This window comes from Lathyrus oleraceus, chromosome 3 (genome assembly GCF_024323335.1).
Source record: "Lathyrus oleraceus cultivar Zhongwan6 chromosome 3, CAAS_Psat_ZW6_1.0, whole genome shotgun sequence".
NCBI lineage: Eukaryota > Viridiplantae > Streptophyta > Magnoliopsida > Fabales > Fabaceae > Lathyrus > Lathyrus oleraceus.
Window position 1 is genome coordinate 154,810,764 of NC_066581.1, and position 19,442 is coordinate 154,830,205.

General features: G+C 35.4%; 1 non-coding gene across 1 annotated transcript; it reads left to right on the plus strand.

Moving 5' to 3' along the window:
* The first annotated feature begins 3,698 nt into the window (after window positions 1-3,698).
* TRNAQ-UUG (transfer RNA glutamine (anticodon UUG)) lies at window positions 3,699-3,770 on the plus strand. The gene has a single exon. It is a non-coding gene; the product is annotated as a tRNA-Gln (tRNA).
* Window positions 3,771-19,442: the final 15,672 nt, after the last annotated feature.

A 19,442-nucleotide genomic window follows, 5' to 3' on the forward strand; every position in this document is an offset into this window, starting at 1 on the left:
TAGTTTCCTACACTGGAAAACTACTACACTTTATTTAATTTTAGTAATAATTTGTATTGAAGAAGCAAAGCCTACCGACTTGTGGATGACTGCTCAAGTGCTCCAAGAATCGCTATACTCTGTACTTCGATCTTCAGGTTTTTATTGAATTATTGTTGTTATTGCCCATTTATTGTTATAAGCATGTTTGCCGCAATGTTGACCTGTGTATGCCTTGCGTTTTCTTTATTTAGTATGTCCGGCTAAACTACCGGTATCGGTATGTAGCAACTTAATTTGATGGAATTTAATAATAACCGGTGAAAACCCTTTTTCTCAAATAACCTTTTAGGCTGAAGTTTTTAATCTAAATTTAATTAACTTTATCACAAAAGCGTGAAAAGCTATTTAATACAATTTTGCCACGAGAGTGGGAAATTAACTAAGGTAAGGACCAACAATCGCGAGAGCGTGAGGCTCAAGCCGGATAATAAAAATTAGGCATTGAGTTTAAAAACAGCGAGAGCACTTTAAAAGCAATTAGAACTTATTTATTTTCAAAAAGTAATTTTGACTTCAAATGGGAGAGCGAGAGCGTACATTCTGACTTAAAGTTATAGGTCGAATCAACAACCACGAGAGTGTGAGATAAAGTCTTTTAAATAAACATTTTCTACTGAGAGATATTTGACATTTAAACTATTCATCGGCGACTTATCGAATCCATGACAATTAATGCGCTGCATACTGATTCCTTCCCTTTATTCTTTCTTAAAACCGAAAAATTCCCCTTAGATTTACTGTATTGCCCCCGAACTTCTACTAATCAATTCCCTTAGCTAAACATAGTGACGTTAGTAGCACTAGTTTGACCATAGGTCCCTGTGGGATCGATATCTTTTAAAACTAAAGCGACTAGACTATGCACTTGCAGTCAAGTACCCGACAAACTATATTTTATATATAGCCACGACAAACATCAATAATTGTTGATGATAATATAGAAATTGTTGATGGCTAAGTTCCACCATTTTAGAACTTCAATGTGAAGTTCTAAATGGTGATGAAGATGAACTTTAGTGAGGGTGAGAGAGAAGATGAATATTGAGAGAGAATAGAAGAAAAATGGTGGAAAAATAATGGTTAATTGTGAATTTTTTTAGTTAGGTTAGTTAACCCCAAAAATATGAAAAATAACATGTTTATATAGAATTGGTAGGTGAATGATCATCCTTGGATTATGATCCAAGTAATTGATTTATCAATATTTAAGAGTTAATTTAATCCTTAGTTGCGGATCACCAATTTCGGTCATATGATTAAATGTTAAGAGTGGATAGGATTGAGTGAACAAAATGGAAGTTGAGATTTATGTTTGTTTGCAAGTTTTGTGTTAGTTTGGAAGTTATGATAGTTAAAGGTAATTAGGTAAATGGATGGCTTGTGGAGAAATAGGTAGTTAAGGGTAGTTAAAGATCAATGATGTTTGAGTTTAGCAAAAGCACCAAGTTAGTATATAAGGCAAAAAGTCAACAGTAATTGAACTTGAATTTTCATGCATTTGCCTTGATTTTTCTACCACTTTTGCCTTGAATTTTGAGTGGCTTAACCCATGACTTTTAGTACTTTTGAGAAGTGATATTTTCCAATAAATGAATGAAATCTTCCTTTTATTCCAACTTTGACCTTTTCTTTGAATCAAAGCAAACCTCCGAAATAACCATGAATCTCAAATAAAGAGATGATACCCATCACAAGTAATATGGGAAATAAACCCGAATAATTACAAAATAATATCCACCTCAAAAATCCACTTAAACCGATTAAATCTATTATCATCTAACCTTTGGCATAAATTATTACCATATGTAAATGTCGATGAATGCATGATCAAATAGAAACAAAGTATGCAAATGAATAAAACCATAAGCTAGGGAAATTGAATAAAAATAAAGTAGGGAAAATTTTGGGGTATGACAGAAGTCATAATGTAAGTTATAGAGAACTATTTATTGGATTTATGTCAACAAGTTCGACTCCCGGTTGGACCTGATATGAATATGATTTTTGTACCCATAGACATTCGTTAGAAAATTATCGTAGAAGTCATAATGTTAAGGTATGGAGAATTATTTATGAGATTTATGTCAACAAGTTAATAAAGGTAACTATTTTGTTGAACCTACTGTATTGTTAAGAATTTAATGTTTAAGTATATCAACTATTTTGTTGTATTGTGAATCTTAATGTGATGAAAACTGGATTAAACCATAGACATTCAATAGAAAATTATTGTGGAAGTCATAATGTTAAGTTATGGAGAACTACTTATTGGATTTATGTCAACAAGTTCGACTCCCGGTAGGAACGGCTATGAATATGATTTTTGTACCCATAGACATTCTTTAGAAAATTATCGTGGAAGTCATAATGTTAAGATATGGAGAACTATTTATTAGATTTATGTCAACAAGTTAATAAAGAGAACTATTTTGTTGAGCCTACTGTATTGTAAGGAATTTAATGTTTAATTATATCAACTATTTTGTTGTATTGTTAATGTTAATGTGTTGAAAACTGGATTAGACCATAAACATTAGATAGAAAATTATTGTAGAAGTCATGATGTTAAGTTATGGAGAACTATTTATTGGATTTATATCAATAAGTTCGACTCCCAGTAGGACTTGATATGAATTTTATTTTTGTCACCATAGATATTAGTTAGAAAATTGTTGTGTATGTCATAATGTTAAGCTACGAAGAATAATTTATTAGATCTATGTCAAGAAGTTAATAAAGATACGTATTTTGTTGAACCTATTGTATTATTAAGAATTTAATATTTAATTATATCAACTATTTTATTGTATTGTTAATGTGATGAAAATTGGATTGAACGGGCTCATCCAACCAATTTTGAATCGGGAATCGGATTCGCATTCGGTCAGAATAAGATTGAAAACCTATTATTTTTAACAACAAAAAACCGACCGAAATCAGCAGTTCAATCACATCAACTAGTTCGACCACATTATGGATTTTTTAGGAGAAAAAACACATATTTGATTTTTCTTGACAAAACAAAGAATAAACTAAAGCTAAAAAATCTCATTCACATTTTAATATACGAAGAAGAAGAATCAACATGCACCATCAGATTTAAAAGAAAAGGGGAAATAAATATATAAATAAGAAGAAAAAATAAAAAAATATATAGATATTATATTTCATTTTGGCAGAATGTTACATATGTTATATTATAATTGCTACTATAAAAATAAATAAAGAAGGTGACCATTTGAGAATGAAGAGGAGAATGTAAGTCTCAACTAATTGTAATTTTGGCAACACAATTATTCTTGTATTTTCAGTAAATTTTAGTGTTAGGAACTCAAGTGGGCTTGGGCCAATGATATACATATTTTTCTTTTAAAACTTTTAAATAACTATTTTCTCCAAAAGACTATTAACAAATGACTATCAGTTACCAACATGTAAGCTATTTTTTTATATTATAAAGTTATGGATATATTTTACATATTAATTTTATATATATTAGTTATAATCTTTAAAATTATATTTAATAATTACCGGTTAAACTCTAATCATACCTTTAAACCTTAAATCCATATCAACTTCAGTTCAATACCCGCTCGAATTTTGATTACCTTAGATAATGCCATGTGTACATTAATGAATTAGCATAAAGCATTGGTGGTTCTATGGTGTAGTGGTTAGCACTCTAGACTTTGAATCCAGCGACCTGGGTTTGACTCCCGGTAGGACCTAATATGAATATTATTTTTATTATCGTGATACTATGTCAAGTTCAGTTCTACAAAGTGTTTTATCGAACTGCGTAACCGTGTCCATCTTCAACCTGGTGTGCGATATTAGAGCGTCGTAGATATGTCGATGTGATAAACATTGAAGCGCCGTGCTAGATTTAATTCGCCACTGTGGCAACATTTTGAAATAAGTTTTATGTGTATTGCTTGGTTGCTGCCTTATGTTTTGATTATCGGTTTCAAATCAATTGCATTTCAGTCTTGTTTATATTTTGTTAATCAGTGTATATAATTTGTAAATGATGTAAATATAATATTGGGTTGTTGTTGTTTTATTTCATTGCATTGCTTAAGTCGGATTTAATTTGTGGTTTTAACATCAATTATATTTCGTTATATTGGTTTTGTTGCTTTACTAACTTTTTCTTGGGATTTTTCCTCTTACTACTTTTTATCCACCATTTTCAATCAAACTTTGTTTATTGTTATCATTTAATATTTATTGTTGACTTATTGTTATATTTTTTTGGTTGATGAAATCTATTAGATCATGACCATGATTGTTTAGAGTTGATAAAACCTTCAAAGTTTCAAACCTATCAATGATTGATCAATGGGTCATTCATGATACTTTGAGGCATTTATAGGTTGCCTCTATTTCAATCATATTTGAGTCATTTGATGCATAGATGAAATCATGTTCTCTACATTAACTTGCTAATCCATTTTCTTACTGTTATTCTACTAACCACTAACCATTAACCACAAACTTCTAACATATGTCGATGTGATAAACATTGAAGCGTTGTGCTAGATTTAATTCGCCATTGTGGCAACATTTTGAAATAAGTTTTATGTGTATTGCTTGGTTGCTGCCTTATGTTTTGATTATCGGTTTCAAATCAATTGCATTTCGGTCTTGTTTGTATTTAGTTAATCAGTGTATATAAGTTGTAAATGATGTCAATATAATATTGGGTTGTTGCTATTTTATTTCACTGCATTGCTTAAGTCGGATTTAATTTATGGTTTTGACATCAATTATATTTCGTTATGTTGGTTTCCTCACTTTTTCTTGGGATTTTTTCTCTTACTACTTTTTATCCACCATTTTCAATCAAACTTTATTTATTGTTATCATTTAATATTTATTGTTAACTTATTGTTATATTTGTTTGGTTGATGAAATCTATTAGATCATGACCGTGGTTGTTTAGAGTTGATAAAACCTTCAATGTTTCAAACCTATAAATGATTGGTCAATGGATCATTCATGATACTTTGAGGCATTTATAGGTTGCCTCTATTTCAACCATATTTGAGTCATTCGATGCATAGATGAAATCATGTTCTCTACATTAACTTGCTAATCCATTTGCTTATTGTTATTCTACTAACCACTAACCACTAACCACAAACTTCTAACATTTATATTAATGCACTTTATTTCCTTACAATTTATTTTATAGTTCATTTTATTTCAAGTACTTTATGTTTATGTTTATTTCTATCTAACCATATCATTTACATTATGCTAATTTATTTACTCTTTTACTACCTAATCGGGAAAATAACAAGTGTACTATTTTGCCTTTTATAGTAATAATGGGGAAATTCCCTGAATGTCGATCTCAAGGACTGCAAGTCAATATTGAGTTTAAATTATCACTCAATTAAACAAAAAGTATTAATTTGGTTTTTAGGTGTAAAAATATAAGAATAAAGGTAAAAGAAAATAAGAATGAAAATAAGGGTTTACAGGGAAAAAGGAACAATGTCAGGGAAGGTGTATGATTTATCCCTGTAACAGCTCTGAGTTACTATTGCATCAATAAATATCAATTACTACCAGTTCTCAAGGGTATTTTCTCCCAAATCCTTGGTGAGAAAACCTTTAATCAATCTACCTTAATTTTTAAGTCCATAGGCAATTACGGTGAAGTTAAACTTTATAATATCAAGAATACTCTGGTTCATACAGGGTATCCCTAGTCCTAAGTGATATCTATTGTAGAGTAACCTTATGAAAACCTTATAAATGGCGGTCCAGCCTAATTGATAACCACAAATCAATCTCGATTGGTCCGAAAGAGAAAGCAATAAACACATCAAAAGGTTACCGTAAAAATAAAATTATAAATGCAAATGTAAACTCAAATTCATTACAATTCTAAATCGGGGACCCCCTAGCATTGGGGGATTTAGCTACTCATATTGTTCAAAACAAATTCAAGATAAAAAATACACATTACAAGTAATTGGATGACGTGGATCTTCAATCGCTTCCGTTCATGAAAACCTTCCGCTCTCCGAATTTCTTGATCTCTGTAATCCTTGCTTGTTTGACAATACTGTGTTCGCCTCCTTCCAAGATGATCTTTGCTCTTGCAGAAACTCTCCTTATATAGTGAAAATCCCTTGGCAGAAGGTGGAAATCTTCAAAATGTCCATGCAGCTCAAGCCCGATGAAAAAGCCCGAAAATTGGAAAATTAGCGTTTTAGGCTGACATGGCCGTGTCAGGCTGACACTGATAGTGTCAGGCTGACACTGATAGTGTCAGGCTGACACGGCCAGTATCAGGATGACACGGGCGACCGTGTCAGACCACTGCCTTGTTATTTCCTTGCTGACACACCCCAGGTGACCTGACACGGTCGTGTCAGACTGACACGGGAGGCCGTGTCAGACCACTGTTTTGAGCGTTTTTTGTACTTTCTTGGCCTTCCTCCTGATACGGCCCGTGTCAGGTGACACGGGTGGCCGTGTCAGGCCTCCTGAACTGGAAAATCTTCTTTTTTCAAACGCCAAAAATTTCCACTTTCTCGCATTGAGTCCATTGGATCTTATCCGTGGATCTGGAGGGCATAAACACGACAACTGACGAGTAAAATCACGAAAACACAAAATAAAACGGACAATTAATAAAATTGCTTAAATAACTTACGAGAATGAAAATTAACTTTAAAGGTACCATAATGCGTACACAATGTCTCAAAGTTCTTGGTTTCTTGTCGGATAAGCAACGAAAATATAGCGAAAATGGTGACCGATCACAATCCCAAACTTAGCTCATTGCTTGTCCTCAAGTAATGTCCTATACGACAAAGTGTCACTTCCCAAAATTTGTATTCTTACCATGATACTGCTGAGATCTTTCTCCAACGCCTTCACTCTCCCTTTTATAGTTCCTGATTTTCCTAATGAGTTTTCAGCCGCACTTCCTCATCGAGGTATCGCTTCACCTATCAGCTTACATCACACTCTCACCAAGTCTCTCGGGGTTAAAGTGTTTTCACTCCTAATTCATAATATGCAATATCAACTCATAAGTTTGAATAGTTTCTCCTTTCATATCAACTACACATAACACACACTTTTTGAGGTCTTTCGGCTTGTAACGAGGCTTGGGTTATGGTGTGGATATTCCAAACAAAACGAGAAACAAGTGGTTTTTGGTTCAAAGTCAATGTTACTATTATTTTCACTGTGTTTGCTCATTTTCCTTCTTTTCCTCTATTATTTTTTTTATTGCTCTGGTTTTTCTTTGCTATTCTTGTTTTTCAATCGAGTGCCCTTCTTTGGCCATTGCTTATTTTGAACCCTCGAGTTTATTTTATTTTCTCTTTTTTTTTCTCGATGATTCTCTCTTTTTTTCCGCACTCACCTTGGCTTTTGAAAGTTATGGGGTTTTACCCCAAACTTATACTTTCAACACAACTTAATAATATCAACTTGACTTTGAACAGGGTAAGGAAGTATTTTAGGCCACGGGTTACATTTATGTGGTTAGAAAAAAACAAAGGGTACAAGCTCAAATGGTGTTAACAAGGGATAACATTAACGGGATGGCTGGAAAGGCTCAGGGTTATAATCAAATAACGTGCCTCAGTGTATGTATACATGCAGTGAAATTCCCAGAGAACCTACACAAAGTCATAGTGATAAAGACATACCTGAATATCGCTCATGATGACAAATGTGTTTGGCTTTTTATACACTCACCATGTTAGGTAGAGCTTGAAAGCATCCACGGTACTTCGAGTATGATGTGGCTTCTTACTCAACTCGGAATGCACAGGGAACCTACGTTTGTTGAGTTTTAGAAGTTGCGTCCGATGTTTTCTTTAGCAGTATCAACTTTCTGGGAAGACCCTTCACAACAAGCAACCGTAAATGGAGTGATCCTTTCTTCCACTACCACTCATGGTCATCACTTAATCCAACAATACACCAAGACCGTGAAATACATGCAGCACATGATACCTGATAGTAAAAATAAACCAAATGTGAAATGGTAAAAATTAAAAATTGGGAAATAATCAACAAAAATAAATGCAAAAAGCATAGTAAAACCTCCCCCACATTTGAACTAAACATTAGCCTCAATGTTTTCGAACAAGATAGAAGGAGGGTGACTCAATGTATTCAGCTGACACGGGCGGCCGTGTCAGACCACTACCTTGTTATTTCCTTGCTGACACACCCCAGGTGACCTGACATGGTCGTGTCAGGCTGACACGGGAGGCCGTGTCAGACCACTGTTTTAGGCTTTTTTTGTACTTTCTTGGCCTTCCTCCTGACACGGCCCGTGTCAGGTGACACGGGTGGCCGTGTCAGGCCTCCTGAATTGGAAAATCTTCTTTTTTCGAACGCCAAAACTTTCCACTTTCTCGCATTGAGTCCATTGGATCTTCTCCGTGGGCTTGGGGGGCATAAACACGACAACTGACGCGTAAAATCACGAAAACACAAAATAAAACGGACAATTAATAAAATTGCTTAAATAACTTACGAGAATGAAAATTAACTTTAAAGGTACCATAATGCGTACACAGTGTCTCAAAGTTCTTGGTTTCTTGTCGGATAAACAACGAAAATATAGTGAAAATGGTGACCGATCACTACCTTGCCTAATAAAACGAAGTAAAAACAAAAGAAAGAAAACAAATCCTAATTATTTGAGTGACATAATTTGTTAAAATATTGATAGATGGGCTTAGGGTTATATAACTTTCTTTGTTACAAATTTATTATAAGATAATTATTAATCATTTTCAATACTTTGCATCAATGATAATTTATCCCTTAATGTGTCATATTTTGAGTTTTTGACCTATGGATGGATAGTCTTAAAAATGCTCATTTTGTACATATTACTAACCAATAATTATACTTCACTAACCTTTGTGATATTGTCATTATTATATTTTAATTTACTTTTATGACATTACCTTGTAATTTACATCCAAGTACTCATTACCATCATCATTGTACAAACTCATCATGCATGTTTATTTACTTGTTAATTTTTATATTGTCATCAAACATTAAAAACAACAAAACCATGATAAAGAGATAAGACCAAAAATATTCACTCCGCTCATTAATCACTTGGACTTATAGGATTCCATTTAGGACCTTTGCTTGGAGGTCTTCATTTACTCTTTTGTAATACTTTGTAAACACTTGGATTTTCATCCGTAACTTACATTCATGTTGTAAGAATGGCATCATGGCACCACCTTAGGGGGACATGTTTGTAAGACCATTATCCTTTATTTAGCTTATGTCACTTTTGCACACACAAAACTTTCTCTTGAGCTACCTTACAATGAGATCCTTTATTTTCTTGTTGGTTAGTTTGCATTCATGTTGCACATAGTCAAATTTCATAATCAAATAAACTAAATCCTTGATTCAACGTCAAGTGGCATTTTCTATAATCAAGTTAAAAAATACAATAAAATTACAATTATTATTGTGCGTCACGAGCCTTATATAGTGGAGAATGAGTAAGAATAGAACATTCTTACCCTTACTCTGATTATTTTGGACGCAAGACGTTTGGTTTGTTGTCTAAAATAATCACTTCCGTCCATAGACTTTAGCATAATATAATCGCAAACACTTTTTCATAAAACCCTTATTCAAGGTAAAAATAATACAACTCAACAAACTCATTCTTTTTATGATATGCGCAATTTGGTTAATTAATTTGAAATTTATTTGAAATTCCAAATGAAATTCACTTGTGATTATATGCACAATTTGGTTGATTAATTTGAGTCGGTTGAAATGTCAGTTAATGAAACTCAATGAAATAAGTTATTGGTTATTAGGTTGAAATTAATTGAAATGAGAGTTATGCGGTAAATTCTGTTAGTTATTTTTTAGATGTTATGAAATCTGAAAATGTAAGCTAATAAAATGCAGGTTAAGATGAACTAGTTGTTAAAGGCTTGGAGGGAAGCTTTGAAGTGAGAATCGTGTGATTACCGTGGCCATGTAACTTTGATTCTCTGCCTTATAATTCCAAATCAAACTTAATTCAAATTCTGTTTTCAAATCAAATTTGTTTATTTGTTTTTGTTTTTTCAATTTGCATTGGTGATGTAAATGTTGTTGCGTGAATAGGTCAGCTTCTAGTATATTTGCAAATCTGCAGAATGCATAGAGTAAGACAGTTTATAACGATCGAATGCCTGATTATTTTTGTTTGAGAAGGTGCAAGGCTAAGTGTGGATTATGAGGGAGTTTTCGCTTGTGCAGCGATGTGAATCATGACCTTTAGAATATGCGAATGGTTGTGATGTTTAGGAACCTTTAGTTATGGTTAATACATTGCTGTCAATCTTGTTTGAATGCTAAAGAATTAAGGTAATGACTTGGTTAGGTGAAAATGGTGTTAAAATGAGTGTGAATGAATGTTGGAATTTATGTGAATTGAACTATGGAGTTATTGAATCAACTAGGAATCAAATGTGATTATATTATTTCTTGAACTAAGTTGGTGTTTTGTTGGTTTGTAGGTTCATGATCACATTAGAACATGCTCACGTGCTTTTGTGATGGAATGGCTTTGTTGGCTTCGAAAGGCATTGGTTATCATGGAGAAAGGCTTGATTTGTGATTAGTTGTAAGATATTTTTCTTTGGTTTATGTTTGAATGGTGTGACTTAGAATTTGTTGTAATTTTGGAAGTGTAATGGAATTGGAGTTGAAATAAGTTTAAGCATTGGTTGAATGGATAATTTGAATTTGGTTTCAATGGCCCTTGAGTGAATCTATTTGGTATGACATTTGATGTGTGTATTGTAATGTAATCGATATGGTATATGGTTATGTATAAAATGGAATTTATGTAATTTATTATGTTGGAAATGAAATGGTATTTGGAATTTGAATGGTTCATGATGCGTTTTGGAGATGTCTTTTATAGACTCACATTGTATTTGCACATGGTTGGATATTGAATGATTATGGCATGGTTTATGAACATGGTTTAAAGAGGGCTTTGGAAATGAACATTGACTTATGTGGTTTTTTTTGTATAAAAATGGTTTATATATGAGAATGGTTAATGGACATGATTGAAATTATAATGGGGCTTGGAATGAACAATTGAAATTGGAATCGTATGATTAACGGGTTAAAGGCTTGTAGAATTTAGAAATTGAATTAAGGATTGAATGTGTTTGTAATGAATAAACTAAGTACTAAGTGTAAAGATGGTAAGGTTGGAAACGAAATGTATTATAATGAATAAAAAATGGACATGATCCAAAATGGTTAACAATGTGATTGTGAATAAAACTTGAGGATGAAAAAGGTGGGAAAGTGACTTTGGTTTAAAATGAACCATTGTATGCGATTTGAAATGAACATGGATCAAAGATGAGTCATCGCTCAAAGATGAATTATGGGTCATGGTGGGTTACATGGGTTAGGACGTGAACCATGGTTGGAAACAAGTAGGGTTTGTAATGGATTATATGGAATTGACTTTAGGTGGATGATGATAACCGAACACAAGACCATGGTGATTGAAGGAAGAAAGCAGGATATGTTGACTTTGGTCAATTGGTTGACCAAAAAGTCAACAATTGACCAAAAGTCAATTGATACAAAAAGGTGATAAAATGAACCCCTCTGATTAAAAATGCATGTTCAAATGGAACCATGAACCAATTGAAACCGAGTCCTTAAATGAATGAATGAATGTGAAACATAGCGATCATGTTAGGGCTTGACCCAAAATGAATCAATGACAGTGGATGAAGTGACTTAGATAAAATGAGATCAATGACAATATGCAGTGGAATATGAATGTAACCATGCCTTGAATCAACCTAGAGTTTTGAACAATTACAAATCCAAAAGTCAACCAAAAATGGTACTCAAGCACCAATTATCCCTGATTAGGGTTTCAAGCAAAGCGCCAAGATCCTCAAATATACCTCAAACCATAGGTCCACAATTAGGGTTTAGGAGTCAAGTTAGATATATAGAAGGTCAGACACAAACTCCCATCAGGAATTGGGGTTGGATATACAGATGAATGTCAGGACATAGACCTCAGGAGTTAAGGTCCCAAAGAATCAAGCAATGATGAGCAATACCATAATCTTCAGGCCAAAGCCCTGATTTTATCAACCATAAATCTTTGAATCTATGGTACTTCGTTGGTTCTAAGTGTTGGCAGCAATTTTGGTAAAACAAAGAGTGTTCACAAGATGTTGTGTGTGATGTCTTAACATAAGATATCCTGTGTACCTGTTGGAGTTTAAAAATATAATTATGCAGGATTGTTTCAGGATGTCATACACAATGTCATGGCATCTGATACTATGTATCTGCTGGAGTTTAAATGGAATTATGGAATTATGCAGGATTGTTCCAGGATGTCAGACCCGATGTCATGACATCCTATACACAGAACATTCAGGGTGAATGTTAGCTGTTATGGGATTGCGCATTTAATGGCAATCTATGTATGATTGAAGATATGATTTGCAGGCGCATTCAATCATTGATTACAACCTGATTTACTTATTTTCCAAAGAGATCTAACCAGCGGTCATGAGAAGATTTAATTGGAAAATAGTTTTAGGGTTTTTGTGATGTCCAAGCCCAACAGAAAGCTTCTATAAAAAGGGCATGGAACATCTGGTTTTTAACACAACCAATACAGAGCGAAATACTGAGAGAGAGCTAGGGTTTGTGTCTTGTTTAGTCGTGAGACTTGTAAGCCATTCAAGTCATCCATAGATGATTGAATTGGTCTGATTTGTGGTTGTAATTTGTCACTCAAAGCTTTTAAGCAAGAGTGTGTGTCTACTTGATCAAAGCTGTTAAGCAAGATCAAGTGTGTGTCTACTTGATCAAAGTTGTTAAGCAAGATCAAGTGTGTGTCTACTTGATTGAAACTGTGAAGTAAAATCAAGTGTGTGTTATTGAAAAGTGTTTTCTTTTCACAAGGAATTGTTGTTTAAAATCACATGTGTGATTGTAGGGAAGTGAGTGGGTTCTCATATCTAAGAGTGCTTAGGTAGAAGTTGCACGGGTAGAGATTAGGTGAGAAAGACTGTAACTTGTTGAAGTGTACGGAGAGTCTTTGAACTAATTCTATTTTAGTGAATTTCCTTCCTAGCTTGGTAGCCCCAAGATGTATGTGAGTTGGACTGAATTGGGTGAACAATTGCTTGTGTCTCTTGCATTATTATTCTCTATCTTTATCCTGTTTGCATTACTCAGATATTAGTGTCGTGAGATTACCTTCGACATCTCATATCTGATACCAGAATTTCAATTGGTATCAGAGCAGGCATCCTGCTCTGGTTCTGGGTGAGATCTAGGGATAACACTTTCTGGTACAATGGAGAGAGATGGAGGATCTATTAACAGGCCACCAATTTGGGATGGATCTAACTATGACTACTGGAAACCTAGAATGGTAGCCTTCCTAAAAACTCTTGAGAATAAGGCTTGGAAGACTGTGTTAACAGGCTGGGAACATCCAGTGATTACTAAGGAAGGAGAAGCCACTGTTGATTAGAAGCCTGAAGAACAATGGTCCAAGGAGGAGGATGACCTAGCCCTTGGAAATTCTAAAGCATTGAATGCCATCTTCAATGGAGTAGACAAGAACATCTTCAGATTAGTAAACAACTGTGAAGTCGCTAAAGATGCTTGGGACATTCTCAAAACTACTCATGAAGGCACCTCTAGAGTGAAAATGTCTAGACTACAACTGCTCACCACCAATTTTGGAAACTTAAGGATGAAAGAAGATGAAAATATTCATGAATTTCACATGAGTATCCTCGAAATTGCCAATGCCTCTGGAGCTTTGGGAGAAAAGATGTCAGATGAAAAGTTAGTAAGGAAAATACTCAGATCACTCCCTAAGAGATTTGCTATGAAAGTAACAGCCATAGAAGAATCTCAAGACATTTCAAATATGAGAGTTGATTAGCTAATTGGATCCCTCCAAACATTTGAGATGGGAATATGTGATGGGTCTGAAAGGAAAGCCAAGAGCATAGCCTTCATGTCAAACATTGAAGAGGAAGATGAGGAAGGTGGTCAAGATATTGATGAAGATCTAGCAAAAGAGGTAGCAATGCTGGGAAGACAGTTCAACAGACTTATGAAAAAGATTGATGTGAGATCTAATGTCAAGAACATCACATCTGACATCAGTAAATCCAACAGTGTTGGTAGAAGAACAAGGTCTGAAGAAAAGCCCAAAGAAGTTCAGTGCTATGAGTGTAATGGGTATGGTCATATTAAAACTGAATGTGGGACCTACCTCAAGAAACAAAAGAGGAGTCTTGCTGCCTCTTGGTCTGATGGAAGTGAAACAGAAGAAGCAGCAAATCATGCAACTGCATTGACAGGAAGATGGGGTTCTGATGAAGAGTCAAGTGATGATGAAGTAACCTTTGAAGAGCTGGCCACTACCTACAAAGAGTTGTGCCATAAAACTGCAGGAGTGTGCAGACAAGTTGAAAGCCAGAAGAAAGTGATAGCTCAGCTGGAAAATGAAAAGGAAGAATATGAGGAAACCATCCCCAAGTTGAAGACTGAAGCAGTACTATTAAATTCCAAACTAGATGAGATGACCAAGTATGTAAGAATGCTTAACAATGGATCTAACATCTTAGACAAGATTCTCCAGAATGGTCAAATAACAGGGGACAAATCAGGCATTGGATTCAATGAATCTAAGGCTGAGTGTAGTTACACTGGTTTCAAACCAAAATCCAAACCTAAGTGCAGCCATGTTAAAAACAAACCTGAGATGTCACATCATATGTCACAACATCAGAAGGGAAGACAACAGAAAGGGAAGCATCAAAGATGGAGATGCCATTACTGTGGAAAATTTGGCCACCTGAAGCCCTTCTGCTATGAGCTACATGGTTATCCTAGCCCTGATCAGACTCAATATCAATCAAGACCCAAACCTCACAGGCCTGTAACAAAAGGCAATGGGTTCCTAAGACAAATGTTACAAGTCTAATAGCTCACACTTCCTTCAGAGTTTCAGCCAAAGAAGATTGGTATTTTGACAGTGGTTGTTCCAGACACATGACTGGAAACAAAAACCTGCTAACTGACCTTCATCCTCGTGCCATGAGTTATGTTACCTTTGGTGATGGAGCAAAGGGTGAAATCAAGGGAATGGGTAAGCTGGATTGCCCTGGAGTTCCTGACCTTGACAATGTCCTACTTGTTAAGGGATTAACTGCTAATCTAATAAGCATCAGTCAACTGTGTGATCAAGGTTTGAATGTAAACTTCACTAGAACTGAATGTCTGATTACTAACAAGGAAAATGAAGTGATCATGAAAGGAGTTAGGTCCAAAGACAACTGCTACATGTGGAGTTCTCAAGGAACTGGTTACTCTTCAATGTGTACCTTAGTCAAAGAGGAAGAAGTGAAGATGTGGCATCAAAGATTGGGCCACCTGCATCTTAAAGGTATGAAGAGGATCATATCTGTTGAAGCTGTTAGAGGAATTCCCAACTTAAAGATTGATGAAGGAAAAATCTGTGGAGAATGTCAGATTGGAAAACAGACAAGGATGTCACACCAGAAGCTCAGACATGACACCACTACCAAAGTTTTGGAACTCCTTCATATGGACTTGATGGGACCCATGCAAGTAGAAAGCCTTGGTGGGAAGAAGTATGCATATGTGGTGGTGGATGATTTCTCCAGATACACCTGGATCAATTTAATAAGAGAAAAATCTGATGTTTTTGAAGTCTTCAAGGAGCTGTGTCAAAAACTTCAAAGAGAAAAGGAAAGTCCTGTTTTCAAAATTAGAAGTGATCATGGGAAGGAATTTGAGAACAGCAAATTTGCTGAATTTTGTTCTACATAAGGAATCCATCATGAGTTCTCATCTCCCATTACTCCCCAACAAAATGGTGTGGTGGAAAGAAAAAATAGAACCCTTCAAGAATCAGCCAGAGCTATGATTCATGCTAAGAAATTGCCCTACCATTTTTGGGGCTGAAGCCATGAACACAGCCTGCTATGTTCACAACAGAGTGACATTGAAGAAAGGAACTCCTACAACCCTGTATGAAGTCTGGAAAGGAAGAAAACCTACAGTCAAATACTTCCATGTATTTGGTAGTAAATGCTACATCTTGACCGATCGTGAACAAAGAAGGAAATTGGATCCCAAAAGTGATGAGGGAATATTTCTGGGCTACTCAACAAACAGCATAGCTTACAGGGTCTTTAATTCCAGAACTAATGTATTGATGGAATCCATTAATGTTGTGGTTGATGACCAACAGACTGATGTCACAGATGATGTCGAGACATCTCTGAATGATTCCCCAGCTGACCTCTCAGACAAAAATGAGGATAATGAACCTCTTCAAGCTGAACCTGAAGATGACAAAATCAACAAGGGACCCTCCATCAGAGTTCAGAAGGATCATCCCAAAGATCTCATTATAGGAGATCCAAATAAAGGGGTTACCACTAGAGCAAGGAAAGTGATCTCACATGGCTGCTTTGTTTCAAAGATTGAACCTAGGAATGTCAAGAAAGCCTTGACTGATGAGTTCTGGATCAATGCCATGCAGGAAGAGTTAGGTCAATTCAAGAGAAATGAAGTATGGGAACTGGTTCCTAGACCTGAAGGAGTAAATGTCATAGGTACAAAGTGGGTATATAAGAATAAATCTGATGAACAAGGAGTAGTTACTAAAAACAAAGCAAGATTAGTAGCACAAGGATACACTCAAGTTGAAGGAGTGGACTTTGATGAAACGTTTGCTACTGTAGCTCGCCTTGAGTCCATTAGATTATTGCTTGGAGTGGCATGTATTCTGAAGTTTAAACTGTTCCAAATGGATGTAAAAAGTGCCTTCTTGAATGGCTACTTAAATGAGGAAGTATATGTTGAGCAGCCTAAAGGATTCACAGATCCAAATCTTCCACACCAGGTGTACAGATTGAAGAACGCCCTTTATGGGTTGAAGCAAGCTCCCAGGGCTTGGTATGAGAGACTCACAGTGTTCCTCACTAACAATGGATACAAGAAAAGAGGGATTGACAAAACTCTATTTGTGAAGAATGAAGAAGGAAAGCTCATGGTGGCACAAATATATGTAGATGACATTGTGTTTGGTGGGATGTCAAATCAGATGGTTGAACATTTTGTTAGACAAATGCAGTCTGAGTTTGAGATGAGCCTTGTTGGAGAACTGACATACTTTCTGGGGCTACAAGTCAAGCAGATGGAAGACTCTATCTTTCTATCCCAAAGCAAGTATGCCAAGAACATTGTTAAGAAGTTTGGCATGGAAAATGCAAGCCATAAAAGGACACCTGCTCCTACACATGTGAAAATCTCCAAAGATGAAAATGGTGTCAATGTAGATCAAAGACTATACAGAAGCATGATAGGTAGTCTGCTATATCTCACAGCAAGCAGACATGACATTGCATTTGTTGTTGGTGTTTGTGCTAGATATCAAGCTGAACCAAAAGTCTGTCACATAAACCAAGTGAAGAGAATACTGAAATATGTCAATGGCACCAGTGACTATGGGATGTTATATACTCATGGATCTGGATCTATGCTGACTGGTTACTGTGATACTGACTGGGCTGGAAGTGCTGATGATAGGAAAAGCACATCAGGAGGATGTTTCTTCTTAGGGAACAATCTGATATCATGGTTTAGCAAGAAATAGAACTGTGTATCTCTATCCACTACTGAAGTTGAGTACATAGCAGCTGGGAGTAGTTGTTCTCAACTGGTCTGGATGAAACAAATGTTGTCTGAATACAATGTCTCACAAGAAGTCATGACATTATACTGTGACAATCTGAGTGCTATAAATATTTCCAAAAATCCTATTCAACACATCAGGACAAAGCACATTGATATTCGTCATCACTTCATTAGAGAACTTGTGGAAGAGAAGATCATAGCACTGGAGCATGTTACTACTGAAAAGCAATTAGCTGACATATTCACCAAAGCCTTGGATGCCAATCAATTTGAATGTCTAAGAGGGAAATTGGGAATTTGTATTCATGAAAATCTATAGCAATCAAAGGATAGTATCCCAGAGGATATGTCTGACATAAATAGCATGGAGGTTTATAAGGTGGTTGTAAGAAGATGAGGTTACCTCCTCAGTGGAAATGGTTCTCCTTGTGTTGAAGACTTTGTTGGTGTGGCTGTGTGTGTGCTGTTATGGAAGTTGGCCCCCCTGCTGTTTCGATGCTGAAGGATTTATTGTGTTCTTTTAGTTATGTGTAATTTGTGGCAGTCCTTACTGATGCCTTTATGTAATATTTTGGGCTCTTAATGAGTTCCATGGATTTTTCATTGTCTCAGCTATCGCAGCTGTGTATGATGATGGTTTGTATCTCCTAACATTTATGTTTTATCATTTCATATGTTATAACATCTGTGGTGACTTTCTCTGCTAGGCTAATTGACATTTATTTTGTCTAATTGGTCACCTTTGGTCAATTTTGACTAAAAAGGGGGAGAAGTGTTGATGTGGAAGCAGTTAAATGTGTGGAGCTGTGTGGAGATGTATGTGTTGGTGTAGCTGAACAGATGAATAGCTATTGTTAAAGGAGATGTGTTTGATGTAAGACAGAATGTTGTTCTATTCTGTGATGTTGAAGGAGATGTCTCATATTCTGTGCAAGCTGATGTTGAAGCAGATGTCAGAATGACATTCTGATTGCTACAGGTGTTGTGGTTACAAGTGATGTTATTATTAAAGGAGATGTTGCACAGATTTAGGGGGAGAAGTAGTACCCTTGTGCATTTGTGTGTCTTACTAGTTGCATCTATAACTAGTAATTCTGTTTGTGTTGCACGGATTTAGGGGGAGGAGAAGTACCCTTGTGCATGTGTGTATTACTAGTAGCTATAGCTAGTAATTGTGTTTGCTTCTGCTGCTGTTTAAACTGTTGTTTAACTGCTGATAGTTTTCTTGTGAACAAAATGGACAGATATATGTTTTAGCCAAAATTTGCCAAAGGGGGAGTTTGTTGGTTCTAAGTGTTGGCAACAATTTTGGTAAAACAAATAGTGTTCACAAGATGTTGTGTGTGATGTCTTAACATAAGATATCCTGTGTACCTGCTGAAGTTTAAAAATATAATTATGCAGGATTGTTTCAAGATGTCATACACAATGTCATGGCATCTGATACTATGTACCTGCTGGAGTTTAAATGGAATTATGGAATTATGCAGGATTGTTCCAGGATGTCAGACCCGATGTCATGACATCCTATACACAGAACATTCAAGGTGAATGTTAGCTGTTATGGGATTGCGCATTTAATGGCAATCTATGTATGATTGAAGATCTGATTTGCAGGCGCG